Here is a 15,301-nt window from a genome sequence, read left to right as displayed (position 1 = left end):
ATACAGCCTAATTTTAAAAGCTGGCAAAGGATCTAATTAAACATTTCACCAATATGACATATGAATGACTGCTAAGGCCCTGAAGCCCAGCACCATTTATCTTTAGAAGAATGCATATGAAGACAAAAGGTCAGGAACTCCACAAGATATAAGCCAGGGGCAATGCATCTGCTTCACATGCCGAGGACCTGAGGTTTTCTTCCAAGCATCATTAATAATAATAATAATAATAATAATAATAAATAGTAATAATAAAATAACCAAAGCAGGTACCTAAGAGATAGCTCAGCTGGCAACGGCACCTGCTGCCAAGCCTAGTGTCCTAAGACGGACACAGTAAAAGAAGAAAATCCATCCCCACAGTTATCTTCTGGCCTCCACATTCATGACCATACACACACACACACACACACACACACACACACACACACACACAAAGACAAACACAAACAAGCAAAGCAAACACCACAGCAAGACTGGCTATGACCAGAAGGCAGAGAACAGGAGCTGAAAAGTAATTTGCAGTTTCTCAAAAAGTCACACAAAAATTCACCCATGATTCATAAATCTCTTTCCTATATATGTCATGTATCTATCCATAACATAAATTAGTATCTGTAGAAAACTGTTCATAAGAGCCGCACCCCCCACGTTTTTCAACCAGGGAACTAATAAACAAAAATGTGGCATTACAAAAAAAAAAAAAAAAAAAAAAATCACAATACTATCTAGCAACCAAAAGTGATGAACTACATGCTAGATTGTGGAGAAGACGAAAGACTATTCTAACTAAACAAAGTCAGCTACAAGCGATCACAGTATAGGAGTCCATTCCTATAAAATGGCCAGCGAAGGTGAAATCTATCGACAGAAAGCAGACTGGAGCAGAGGCAGGAGCAGGGACTAACTGTACATAGCCACAAAGAAACATCTGGAGGGGGTGGAGATGTAATCTGAGTTGTGAAGTGAGTATAAATATTTATTTCTGAGAAAAACCACTGAATTTTGTACTCATAAGGGGTGAATTCTGTGACACCAAGAGTAAGAAGGCTCCAGAGATGGCTCAGTGGTTACGAGCACTTGGTCTTGCAGAAGTCCCAGCACTCACATAAAGTAAAAACAAATACATCTTTAAAAAGAAAAACTAACAAAGCTGCTTTAAATATACTAACACTGTGTCAGTAGTGTCTATAAGCAATATCAACAAATAAGGAATAATGCAAGAAAAACATTCAAAACCAATAAAAACAACAGAAGAGAGAAAAAAGTAATTTCCCAGAATAGGGGTGAAAATCTAAACATTAATGGAAGGATTCAAGCCTACTCGGATGGGCAGTAATCCCACATACACAGGAGGCTGAGGCAAACGAGCTGTCAAGTTTTATAGAGTACAAGTAACCTGTAGACATGGGGAAATACATTATCAATTGAGTTACAAAAACAAAACAAAACAAACAACAAACAAACAAAATGGGCCTTTTGGGCAGCAGAGATGATCTGGAAGGCTCAACTCCTGGGGAAAGACAGGCAATTCTGTAGGAAATGACCACGTTCCATGTGTTCATGACTTTGGAGTCTTCAGAAAAACTCCCTCTGCTTCCTGACTCCCTATGAGTTCACCAATCATTAAGGGGTTTGCCCTTGATTATGGAAAGACAGTAGAGGTAAAATTCACATCACCCTGAGTTAGTGATTAACAGTTTTAATGAAAAGGGAAGAAACGAAGAGAGTGACCGATGAAGGGCTGGGTGAGAAGGAAGGGATTAAAATGAGAACAGAATGTCCTGAGTTAGTGGATTTGACTTTTGAACATTTTTTAAGTATTTTCTATATTAAAAATAAAATTGTATTTAAAAGAATAAAAAACAAAACCACAAACTGACCTCAGTTTGTTGGACATGAATCTCACCTGGGACACTGGGGGAAGTGGGCTGGGAGGGAGGGAGGGGCAGCTCTCAGTAGCTGCAGGAGCTCTTGCAGAGACTGCCACAGAGAGAAACTGTTCCCACAACGAGGAACTCCAGTGCTGCCTTGCTGGTAGACTAATCACTTTTGTTCTGTAGGTTTGGAGTAAACCAGTGCAGAGTATGAATAAGCGTGTGTGTGTGTGTAAATGTTTAGTTGAGCCTAAGAAATTGACCCTGGCTGTTTTGCTTGAGATTCAGTTTCCTGATCAGTAAAATTAAAATATTACCTACCTTACAGGGCTTTGTGAATACAAGAGATACTATATAAGGCTACTGTCAAAGATTAGTTAGGTACAAGGTTTCTTTTCATATGATATTGGATTCTTACACAGAGTGTTCGCTCTTGCATGCTCTCTCTCTCCTTCTCTTCCCTTTTCTCTCTCCTCTTCCCGCCCCTTCTCTCTCTTTCCCTTCCTTTCCCCTGTGTGTGTGTGGTGTGTGTGAACAGAAGGTTTCAGGAAGCTCAACTCCTCGACTTCCTGACTCCACTTCCCAATACACCAACATACACAGCTTCACATACATAATCTTTCTGAATTTTCTCTCCCATTCTGTAGTTGTCTTTTCATTTTCTTCATAGCTTTCAATTCAGCACTCAAGTCCCACTTTAATATGTTTTTGGTGGTATTTAAGAAAGCCCTGCCTAAGGTCATATAGACTTACACTTTACTTCCTAAGAGTTTTACAGTTTTAGCATTGACATTTAAGTCTCTAGTTCACTTTAAATTAATTTTTATACATGGCAGTAGTAGTTTAATAATTTTCTGTGCATGTGGACATTCAGCTGTGACCAGCACCACCTGCTTAAAAACATTCTTTCTTCCTTTGAATGGTTTTGGTATCATGTCAAAAATCAACTAACCACCAGCTAGACTTCTGCACTTCTATTTTTAAAACCGAATTTGTATTTTTTCCTTCTAGGTGCTTTTATTTTTCATACTTAATTCTATGTTATCATGTGACTACAAACTGTAGTTTGTGGCAGAAACCATCCTTCCTTTCCTCCTGCATACACAGGGAAAGTGCACTTCCTAGATTCCTCTACTAGTGCTAGATGTGGCCAGGTCACTAAGCTTTCTCTATTATAACACACACACTCATGCAGTATTTGTATGTGCACACACACAATGCTTGAGGGAGGGTGTTTACACTTGGAATTGTCAAATCTATTGCGATTTTTCTATGTAGTACTTGTCTTTGCTGGAATACATTAAAATCACACTCTAACACTAAGATTGGGTAAATATTCACTCATATTTTTGTCTATTTGTCTTACACATACACATCATCAAATTTTAGGTTGGTATGCTATAAAAAACAATTTCTAAGAGCCTAAACATCCTCTTTCATAATTTGTTACTTTCCCAGTGACTCGAAGTCTATTTTTTCACAGTCTTGTAAGTTCTAAATATCTACTTGTAATCAATCATGCCTTTAAGAGGAAATGAGGCCAAAGTCAGCATAGCAGATAAAATTCCCGTTTCCATGTGGCTGAGCAAAGAAATCCTAGCTGACAAAAACACAAACATCATATGCTAACTTCACTTAAAAGGGTTCTTCTGAATTCACTCTCAAAGGGTAGACTTTAGAATACTTCTATTTGGGGCAAGAACAACAACAAAAAGTCCTCAGTTTCCTGGTACAGCTGCATGTTTGACCAAATGAAGTAAAAGACTAGGAGGAGGAAGAGCACCAACAGTGTCTTCTGGAAACCCCCATGAACTATCGCTGTGTTGGTCCTGCTTGGCCACTCAGGTGAAGCAACCACTCTCTGTTTATGCCGGAAGGATAAACCAGCTCTCTACGGGGAAAACTAATATTAGTCTTCATCGGTTTAGAGCGGAAGCCACTGTAATCTTGTTCTTTTGTTCTTGAGATTTACTGTACTATCACACATGTTTAAGTGTCTTGCTCACATGTATGCCTATGGACTACATATATGCATGGTGCCCAGGGAGGTCAGAAGAGGGTGTCATCTGGAACTGGACTCACAGATGGTTGTGAGATGTCATGTGGGTGCCGAGAATTGAACTCTGAGCCCTACAAGAGCAAAGTTCTTAACTGCTGAGCCGTTTCTTTAGCCCCCTCTTATTCCTTATTCATCATCTTTACTGTGAAGTGAGAAATCAATTACTACATATCAGAGCTTACTTTAAGAAGTTCCATTAATAAGGTGATGAAAGGCAGAAAGAGAACGAATAGTTGAAGGGTCCCTTCTACCGCAGCTATGGACTGCAGTACAGGGCACTGTTCAGCCCTGGTTCTGTAGGTGAGCAAACAGGACCTCAGCAGTTGACAATAGGAGAGCAACCAGTCTGTTCATGGCCAGACAGTGCATAGCTGCTTTATTTCCTTCTTTCAGTTTTGAGTTTTGAAACAAGATCTCACACTGTATAGCAGGCTGGCCTTGAAGACACAGTGATCCCTGCCTCCGTCAACCCCGAACTCCACGTGCTTAGCCGGAACCGCCACACCTGGCATGGCTTACTTCTTTCTGTGGTCAAGAGTTCACCTTCTCTAAAGCCTCAGATGTCCTGATGCACACACTACTACTCTTCTACTTATTTACATCAAATTTCAAAAGTTGGGGAAAGGCAGAAGGAACTTAGGAAGTTATGGTGTCCCAACAGAATATGAAACAAAGGAGGCACCATATATTAAGGAAATTAACATGCTAGAAAATACAAGAGAGTTCTGAGTCAGAAAGGATATTAAGAAAATTCTTTGAAGAGGTGTAGAGAAGACCTACCACACACCAGAAACCGGGACAGCAAGACAAACAAACCCCAGGTCTTAGCACTCCAGACACTTCTCAATCCCATCCATACCTTGCTTCAAGATCTCTAATCTCAAATTCAATTTCATTTTAAGACAAGGTCTCTCTACTTAACCTCTGACTGTCCTGGAACTCACTATGTTGACCAGGCTGGCCTTGAACTCACAGAAATAAGCCTGCTTCTGTTTCCCAGAGCGCTGAATTAAAGGTGTGCAACACCAGCCCTGCCTCAAATTCAATTTTTAATGCATTTGAACTTGGAAAAATCAATCCTCTTATAACATCAGTTTTGAGCTTCTGGGACACTAAATCTTCTTGTAAACAAGCAAAACACCTCATTTATAGCTATATAAAGATAATATGCTATAATAACAAAGCCAACATGGAACAAAGCCACAAAACAATGGAAGAGAATAAAGGACCCAGAAATAAACCCGCACTTTTATAAGCACCTCCTCTTTGACCAAGCAGTGTAATAATTCATTGGAAAAAGACAGTCTTTTAACAAATGTCTCTTTGAAAACTAGGTCTCCACATGTGAGAACAAAACTAGACCCACATCCTGACCAAGAATCAACTCAAAATGGAGCCAAGCTATGAACCCCGCCTAAAAAGCTGAATGGTTTAAAAAGAAAAACCCTATTAAAACAAACACTTACACAAACAATGACATTTTATTAAGCTATAAGGAACAAAATGATGACTTCTGCAGGAAAGGAGATGGAAACAGAGGTCACAGTATTTAAGTAATATAAACCAGACCAGTATAACGAACACTGCATTTTTCATATGTAAACTCTATATTAAATTTACATGGGAGCACATGCACCCCTGCCCACACACACTTACATGACATAAAAGTAGAAAGAGGATTATAAGAGGGGAGGAAAGAGGTTAAGAGAGAGTATGAGTGTGTGTATGTGTGTGAAAAAGTCTCTGTGAAACCTATCATGTTGTATGCTAATAAGATAATGCTAACATATCAACAAATTAACTTATTAAACTTGAACCAAAAATCTTTCTCATTTTAAGTTTAACTAATACATAAAAATAAATATTAATGAAGTACTACTCAATGTTTTGATGCATGCCTATAACAGAGTGTTAGGGGATTTGGCACAGCAGGTTTGAAGACACTTCACACTCTAAGCAGCTGATATTTAGTTATTATAACTGGCCCTTAAATGAAACCTACTTGCAAACTTTCATTTTTTAAAGTTACAACTCTCAGTACAATAGTGTCCATTTTGTAAGACACCCAATAATTCTCTGCCTTGATAAAGCTGGTGGTGGATATGGAGGATGGAGATAGGATACACACTAATAAAGAAGCCCCCGGGGTTGAAAATATACTCAGATAAAGATGCAGTGAGAAAGCTTTGATAAGACTTCTGAAGCTGCAGCAGGCTAACCAGAACTCTGAGGATGAATGCATGGACAGCAAACTGTGCTCATGGGTGGTGGGGCACACATAGCTGTCACTCACCATTCTTGTCCACTTTTGATCTAGAGCACTTTTGCGTTAGTTCTTCCATGGAATAAACAGATACATAGTGAGCTGGGAATGGGACGGCACCATGCTTGTGCATCTGCTTAAGCTCTGCTCACACCTCTTGCTTCCATCACCAATATTACAGTGTTCGAGCCTGGACTTTCATGTGCATTTTTAAAATGTAGTTTTGCCCTTCTACTTCCACTTTTTAGTTGTTCTACAGGTATGGCAAACCTAGGTGTCTCCGGGTAATTCTGTGGTCTTGGTTTTAAATATAGGAAGTATGTGTAGTTGAGAAACAAACACTTCTGAGAACTGGATCTTTTTATTTCAAATAATCTGGATTTTTTTAAAAATGAGAACTGAATCTAAAAAATAACTTGAAGGCAACAATAACTTCAGGTCTCTATTTACTCAAACCTTTCCAAACAAGTTATTAAATGTAACACACTACGTAAAACACTCTAAATTACATCACTTTTGTTTATAGTTAATTACATGTCAAGAGAGAAAATCATAAGCAGTCAAACAAACCTGCCATACAGAAGTGTGCAACTTAGGTTATAAACTGTAAGTCAGTTCAGTGGAAATCAAATCAGTTTATTGCCTGCAACGAACAGCACATCACTTGTCCTTTTCTATTCCACATGTACGTGCTGCTTCCCCCAACAAGATTAGCTTCTGAGGGAAGAAGCTGCTCTCTGACGAGGTCTAATATTCCAGAACTCTGAAATAATCAATGAGTTCCTCAACTTTACTCTTGGAATCTTCCAACTGAAGGTAAAAATAAGGTTATTTACACAGCAGATGATTTCAAGGTGGGAATCATAGGCCAGATCTTGAAGGCCCTTATAAGGAGTCCTTAGGTCATAATTATTTTCCTAGGAGCACTGAGACTTTCTTAGTCTGCCCACTCTCATTCCCTCCGAGGCATGGAACAGAGTTTTCGGATGACTCAATGTTTCTGGTAGTCAGAGAAATCTGTTCGCGGACATTATATTGTCTTAAAATTTTTCAGTTTGAATTTCTAATACAGTAATTACTGCCCACACCAACAAAAGCTTCTTAAGTTCTAGTAATTTTTAAGAGCAAAAAGTGGTTCTGAAACAAAAGAAGTTTGAGAACCACTGGTAGAAGCTGTGGAAAGACAATATACAGGGAATAAAAAATGTTTAAGTTAAGTGATGAACAAATCACTTCATTTTTTTTTGTTTTGTTTTGGCTGTTTGTTTTTTGTTTTGAGTTGGGCATAGTGGCACATGCTTTTGATCCCAGCACTTTGGAGGCAGAGGTTGGGGAATCTATGAGTTAAGAGGCCAGCCAGCTTCTACAAGTGAGTTCCAGGACAGCCGGGGCTGCACAGAGGACCCTGTCTAGAAATCCCCCACCCTCCAAAAAGTTTCTATTCAACCATTATCAACTAAGGACAAAACTCATGTCAATTATTGCCTTTGTATCGACTCTTCTTTCTTTTAAAGTTGTCAGCACTAGCCAGGTGGCCATAGCACACACCTTTAAGCCCTGGGGAGGCAGAGGCAGGCAAATCTCTGAGTTTGAGGCTGGCCTGATCTTTAGAGAGAGTTCACAACAGGCAGAATTAGACTGAAAAACTCTGTCTCAAACAAACAATAAATCTACTCGTTAAGTAAAATAATTTCTTCAACTTAAGTGTGTGTGTATGCACACTCATGTACACTTATGCTGGGGAAAGAGGAGTTACTATCCAAAGTAACTCAAAGGCTAGAGTTTAGGTCAGGGAAGATGAGAAAGTCTTGGGGTTAAATGGCTCTAATAGTTTCATAACAATGAACCTGCTTTTAATGCCAATGAACTGTGTTCTTAACTGGCTTAAACAGGAAGTTTTATGTTATGTATATTTTAGTACAATTTTTGAAATGTTAGTTTTCTTGATTTCATAGAACATCTAATATTAGTATGTTCAACCAGTACTTATATTTTACATTAAACTGAATATCCTAACTAGTGCAATAAAATAGAAGAAATATAAATTAGGAAAAAATTTCTTTATTTAATATAAAACTATTTTTATATTATTTATGCATTATTATATAGATAATATAGACATTTATATTATTTATATCATATCATATTGTATTCATTTAATATATATATACTTCGAACCTCTTTAGCTGATAGGTAGTGGTGCAGAGATAAATTCTCTCTATTGGACTCTAACCAAAGTGCAGATATTACAGTAAAATAAATGGTGCTATTGTTTCAGCCACTAAACTCCATTCTGTTACATTCAAAGAGCAGAACAGTAGCTGTGACATATCAATAACTAAAAACATTAATTTCATTTCTAGGTACAAGCAAAAAATACTGAAAGAAGATTAAAACACATCAGCTGTTGTAACAGTGAACAATATTAGTTAGAAATGAGTTTAACACAGTATGTGCAAGACCACCCGTGTCAGCAGAATCATGCAACGACGGGACAGTTGGCTTGCCTGTGAGCAATGCGGTTGATGAATGTGATGTTACAACAGAGAGGTCAGGGTGTTCTCTTCAGCTAGCAGCAAAATAGGAAGTCAGAGACAGACAACAGGAACCCACAACTGTGATCTACCATGCCACTGCTGGTTTATTATAGAGGCGGTCTATATAATGTAACAGTAAACTCTTGTAGCTGAGAATGACCCCAGCCTACAGCCATCAAAGAAAAAAAAATCAAATCCAACTACAGAGTGGACTCTGCCAATGTGAAGGACCCTGGAAACAGGTTATTTTCTAGAATATCCAGACAACACAGCCCCAACAACGCCTTTCTCCTTTCTCTTGAGGCCTTAGGCATAAAACTCAGCTAAGTCCACCAAGATTTCTGATTTATACAACTATGTGGTAATGATGGAATGTAAAAATGTACTATATTATGCTAAGAACCAAACATAACAAAGGAAGACAAGTATTCTAAATATTAGTTGTGATTATGTAGTGATACATATCTGCTAAAACGAGGCCCACGATATACTTAAAATTGATTCATCTTTCTGTTACCTCTACATTTAAAAACCAATCTCCTGCCACTCTAAACACTACTCTCACAGTTTTATACATTTTCTATTCTGTGAACTCATTCAGATTCCTATAGGATAGGAACAGATTACATGTTCTGATTTGCATTTTAAGATACTACTTAAAACAAACCTGGATGTGTAATGACACATCCCTTTAATCCCAGCAGTCAGGAGGCATGGGCAGACAAATATTTTGAGTTATAGTCCAACAGTCTACATAGAAAGTTCCAGGCCAGCCAGGGCTATATAGTGAGATCCCATTTCAAACAAACAAACCTACATAATATCATCAAAGACCATATTCTGCTGTCAGAATAGTAGTTACAAAGCAGTCAAGAAGGAGCTGTCCTGGGAGGAATCACACAGGATTCCATTGTTATAGTAATAGTATTTCATTTTTGAAGACATTAAAATGTGTATTTCTTATTCTTTGAGATCATTCTATGGTTAGAATATTACATATTTTTAAAGTTCTATGTCAAAGCTCACAAACTAAGGCCTGTGTGCTAAATCAACCCAATATCTACTTTTGGTAATAAAAATTTTGTGTATCACTATTACAGTCATCTGTGATTTGTCAATAGCTGTACTATACCAAAGAAGCTATTTTATTATCAGGTGCAACTAAAAAAATCTAGGATACAAATGAAGGTATAAGTAACTTGTAAGTATCTGAATATAATCAGGGATGTGGTTGTAGAAAAATGGCCTGCAAGGTTGATGACTGTCCTAGTTAGTTTCAGCTGTCAACTTGACACAGCCTAAAGTCACCAGAGGGAGTCTCTATTGAGGAATTATTTACATTAGGTTAGTTTGTGCAGGGATCAGAGACCAAGCCAGTAAGCATTCCTCCACTGGGTTCTACTTTGAGTTTCTGCCCTGATTTCCCTCACCGATGACCTGGAAGTATAAACCAAATAAATGCTTTCCTCCCCAAGTTGATTCTGCTTAGAGTTTTAACACAGCAACAGAACGGAACTAAAGCAATGAAGACAGATCAAGCGGCAATGCGAAGAAAATCAGAACTAAGCTTTAAAGAGCAGCCGACGGACAGAACATTAAGATGATGGAAAACTACATCTAAACTATGCAACATGGTAGCCACCTGTAACTTCTGAATGCTTGAAATGTGGCCATGGTGACTGATCAAAACATTCACATTTATTTCTAATCAAACAGTCTCATACACCTATGGACTATCATATTAAGGCTGTAGTTTTAGAGCCTTACAAATCACATTAACAACACCTGTCATCTGAAATCTAAAATCTAAATGATTGTTGAAGAGAATTAGGGGGCTGGAGAGTTGCTTCTACTTTGGAAAATTTTGGCTACCAACAGGAAAGACACATGTGGATCAGGATAAGGGCAAAGTTACAGATTTGAGAATCATAAAATCAATAGAAATTGAGGCAAATGATTCATCTTTCCAAGCAAGAATATGTAAGGCAAGAGAGGCAAAGAGGCAGGCTTGAGATCTGGCGGGTTCCATGCTAAGTCATCAGTGAACAGACACGATCTCCATGCTAATTCAGGAGACAGACTAACATTAGTAGGTGAGTCAGGTGCAACAGCTAGCTAGACATCAGAAGAGCTATGACTAAAATAGATGAGCTACCCAGTCCCAGTGTGAATGACAACGACGTCGGGGCTGGTGGCTGAGCAGCAAAAGGAGTATACACCAGTGTTCCTCTTCACTCGGCAAACAGCAACAAAGTCTGCAGCAGGATGTGACAGTGCAACCCAGCGCTACGTGAGACCCTGCCTCAGAAAATAAAGTTACTTATCTCTTATTCTTTTGCCCAATTACCAACCAGGACACATCTATTCAATGTTTACTGGGGACAAACATGGTTTAAAAATAAAACCTCAAGATTATTAAACATTTAAAGTCTCTCATTAGATCAATATTTGTTATATTTTCTACTCTGATCCACTTCCTTCTTCTTCACTCAAACAACAAAGAAAATATCCCACAAGCTTCTAAAAACATGAGTTTGTATATTGCTTAAGAACATGCAATAAAAAGGATCAAGGAAGGGAGCAAGCTGCCTCACATCTCAGCCAGCTGAGCTTCTTTCTGTAGATAAGGTGAGATCAGGGATATTTCCAGAGTCTATCAATAGTTTTCTCGTTTTGTTTAGTTGAAGTTAAAAACAATGAACAAACAAACATTCTGCCTGACGTTACACAGATCCAGAGTGAGAGATGCAGTCGCTGTTCTAATCAGCACCAGCATTAAGGAATAAAAAGTATTCCTCCGGAAACACATCTAAACAGTTACATATCAACAGGATCTTATTCTACAGAGTAATTAAGATGGGAGAATTTGCAATGTTTGATACTTGTAGTTTACAATTTGCTCAGAGACCAGGACATTCACAGTATGCTACTATTTATTTACAATAATTTTTACTACTAAGAATATTCTAAAGTAGGGGAGAAACACAGAAGGTTACTAGACAATAACAATACATGTTTTAATGTCAGAGGCTTTGATTTACCTTCTTGCTATTATACTAACCACATTGAACCTCTTATCTCTAGTCAATTACACAAGCATATTGATACCTAATAGGAAGAATATTATAGAAATTAAAGCCTTTAAAAAACCTTTTTATTGTTCTTTGTGACTTTCACATCATGTACCCCAATCCCACTCATCTCCCCATCTCTTCATATCTACCCTCCATCCTTGCAACCTCCCCCCACAAAACAAAAAATAGAAATAAATAAACAAAACCCCACTTTGCCATGGAAGCTGTGGTGTGTTATGGCATGTCACATAGTACACCCTTCTGCCCAAACTGCTTTACCTGCAAATGTTCACTGGTCTGGTTTGAGGCCTCTGCTGCACTATCAATACTGAATCCTCACCAGAACTCCTCCCTGTGCCGTGGAGGTCCTGAAACTCTGGCTCTGTGGGACCGGCCCCTTCACATGTTCCAGCAGTTCATAGATGGGGTGAATGCTGGGCTGGGTTAACTCAGAGTCCTGGATCTGGGCCTGTGTGGAAGCTGAGTTGGTCAACCTACCCACTCTCCCGAGCCTGTTGCCACCAGGGCCAACTCTTCTGCTTTGCCCAGACAAAAGGCCAGCTCTCCTGCGTACACACTCTCAGCAGGCTCATCCATGCCCCACAGCCGGGCCAGCTCGACTATGCTGCCCAGGAGAGGTTAGGCAGGAGAACTCTGTTCTCCTGAGTTCTGCAGCCAGTGATGGGCGGGGCCACTTCCGAGCGCCACAGCTAGCTAGGAGAGGGGCCAGCTCTATCCCCAAACCCCACCGTCCCTGCACCAATGCTCCTAGAACTAGCTCTTCCATGCTGCCCAAACAAAAGGGCAGAGCCAGGTCTCCAGAGTATGGTGGCCTGTGAGGGTCAGGGCCAGCTCAGCCCAGTGCTTGGACATCAACATTACCTCGGGCAGGTGCCCATACCGGGACATTCAAATGGCTGTTGGTGGTAACACAGGCCTCAGACAACACAGACCTTGGCTACAAGAGGATCCTAGACCCAGACATGCAGCATGGGCCAGGATGCCGCCAGGGCCTCAGGTGGCCGCACAGGACACTCAGGTTAGTTTGTGTACCCTCCCCCACTAAAGGCCCCAGACATCAATATGGTCTCAGGCAGCAGCCGAGACCACTGACATCTGGATGGCCTTTGGTGGCAACCCGGGCCACAGACATCAGTACAGACCCGGGCTGCGGTACTGCCATGTCAGCGGCCTGGCCTGGGCCTCTCCATGGCCCTCATATCTGCCTGTTCCTCACCGCTGTTCAGTTCCACCTCACTCCACAGTACACAACAGCTTGCTTTGCTTTCTCTCCCATCTCTCCAACACATACTCCGTCTCTCCCACCTCTCCATCACACATACTCACGTATCATAGTGGCACTCTGGGCATGCACTTGGGTGTCTCTTCAATTAAACCTTTTAAAAGTACTTAGCATACTTGATAACTGTGAGGTTTACTAGAGTAAGGTACTAAATCTAGAGTATCAGATAGTTGCTCTAGTCTCACTCACAGGTACTGGGACTCTACTTACTTTCACACACACACATGCACGAGCACAAAAAAATATATATTCAAGACTTGTTAAAATGTATTGAAATTTCAGTAACAATGACAAAAACAGATAAACCCCACTTATTTGTTCCTCACAGGAGCCAAAAGAGAAAGATAGTTCAGAATTATCTCCCATTTAATAAATGAAGAAGTCTAAACAGCAAGTTTTAGGTTTACAATCTTTTACTTTTTTCCACATGCCAGGGATCAAAACCAGAACACTGTACATGCTGAGTTACTGACATCACCCTCTGCCAGAGAAATGTCATAGCACTGAACCTAAGCCTTGCTGTAATTTCCCCATTTGAAAATGGGAATGATTTATGTTTCCAGGATTAAAATAAGAATGGTTGCTCATTTCTTTGTATAGTAAGCATTAATTTATAAACATTTAATATGGATTAGGACTGTTACACTGTTTTAGCAAAAGTCTCACAGACATAACCTGTCCTTGGGGAATATACAGATGAGAGGGAAAGAAGGCACTTTTATAAGTACATGTGAAACTGAGGCTCTAAGTGCAAGCAGGAAGAGACATTTCATAGGAGTAAGTACCAATAGGTTGGGGAGGTCAGAGACATCTTTCTCAGGGAGCAAGCCAAGGGATGAGATCTGAAAACAAGACAAAGGGTAGGATGGATTTTTATCACTTTCAAAAGAAGCAAGCTAAGACTAATGAATGGTATTGGGCTTTATAAATGACCAAGGGGATCGCCCTACATGCACTGTTACCATGGCTACACCAGCTAAACAAACAGAAATATTCCACACCCCTCCCCACAAAAACCTGCCACTCAAACAGCCAGTCCAACTACCTTGAAGCCACCACCAGGTGTTCTTAATGCCCATGGTGGCCCTGAGGAAACCACATGACAATAGCAGCTGATTACTCTGGCTTCCGAAGGCACAGCCCAGCCAGAACTATGTGAGGCAGTTTGTACTGGACATTTTTCTAACACAAGTTTCACTGAACTTTAGGTTATCCTGTTTCTACCTTGGCCGCAGGTGGATCCCTCCCTTTGCCTGACTAACAGGGTCACCAGTGCTAGTGACTGGTAGAGAAAAGACAGTGCTATGATTGGTATAATCAAAAACTTTCATCTGTCTGAGAGGTGTGCTGGGATTGGTGCAACAACTCTCTTCTGGCTCTACGAGTTGTCTTTGGCTTAGTTGGGAGACACCTTCCTGTGCTGTCTACTCTGATCTTGCCAGTGTTGTGACCAACAAAAGGGTTCTCTCAAGGAATCTTTTCTTGACTACTACAGCAACGTTAGTTAGCTGGTAACATGAAGCAAGCAGCGGCAGAGGCCATGGTGCTTTCAGAGAGGTGGCAGAACACGCTGACAGTGTAGCCACTAAAATGAACAGCAGAAGTTATGGCATAGCTGGCTCCTTGACAGCTGGAGACTGACAGTGCCAAACAGTTGGCAGGCTGAGCCGCAACATGGCAAAACAGGGTCATCAAGGGTGCTCAGCAGGTAAAGCCTGATGACCTGGGTTTGACCTTGGAGATCCACATTTTAAAGTCGATTGTGCCTACCCCCAGAGGCATTGCCAGTGTGGCTGCTGTGTCATGTGTGCATCAGAAGGTGGCAGAGAGAGGCTAAGTCTAAGCTCTGTGTTCTGACCTATGAACAGCTGAATGATAGCAGCCTGACATTCCCTGAAAAAGGCAAGCCTGAGACCATAACTAGTCTGGTGTCAGGAGGCCCAAACAGGAGATAGCCTGACACCACCACCAGCCCAGCACCAGGCAGGACTAGATAGGCTTCCAGGATGGGAGGCAAGCCCAGAGACTAGAAGAACCCTGCCTGAGCCTATGGCCCCCTGGGCAGGAATGAGCCTGAAACGGACAACCCTTGCAAGGGGCACACTCAGACAGGCCAGTTAAGGAGTGAGTCTAGGACAACCACCAGACTGGCACCACAGAGCCCAGACAGGGAACTAGCCTGAGATGA

The 15,301-nt window shown here is 40.5% G+C and overlaps 1 protein-coding gene and 1 pseudogene across 3 annotated transcripts in view; one reads left to right on the top strand and one right to left on the bottom strand.

Annotated features, from left to right (window-relative positions):
• The window catches only part of Fchsd2 (FCH and double SH3 domains 2), a 169,443-nt gene that overhangs the window by 57,810 nt on the left and 96,332 nt on the right, over positions 1–15,301 (bottom strand). The window lies entirely within an intron of this gene.
• LOC132647567 (small nucleolar RNA SNORA17) lies at positions 14,879–15,004 on the top strand (annotated as a pseudogene).

Source organism: Meriones unguiculatus, chromosome 14 (genome assembly GCF_030254825.1).
Source record: "Meriones unguiculatus strain TT.TT164.6M chromosome 14, Bangor_MerUng_6.1, whole genome shotgun sequence".
Lineage (NCBI taxonomy): Eukaryota > Metazoa > Chordata > Mammalia > Rodentia > Muridae > Meriones > Meriones unguiculatus.
The sequence above is the reverse complement of the archived record's forward strand: the minus strand, read 5'-3'. Positions and strand labels throughout refer to the sequence as shown.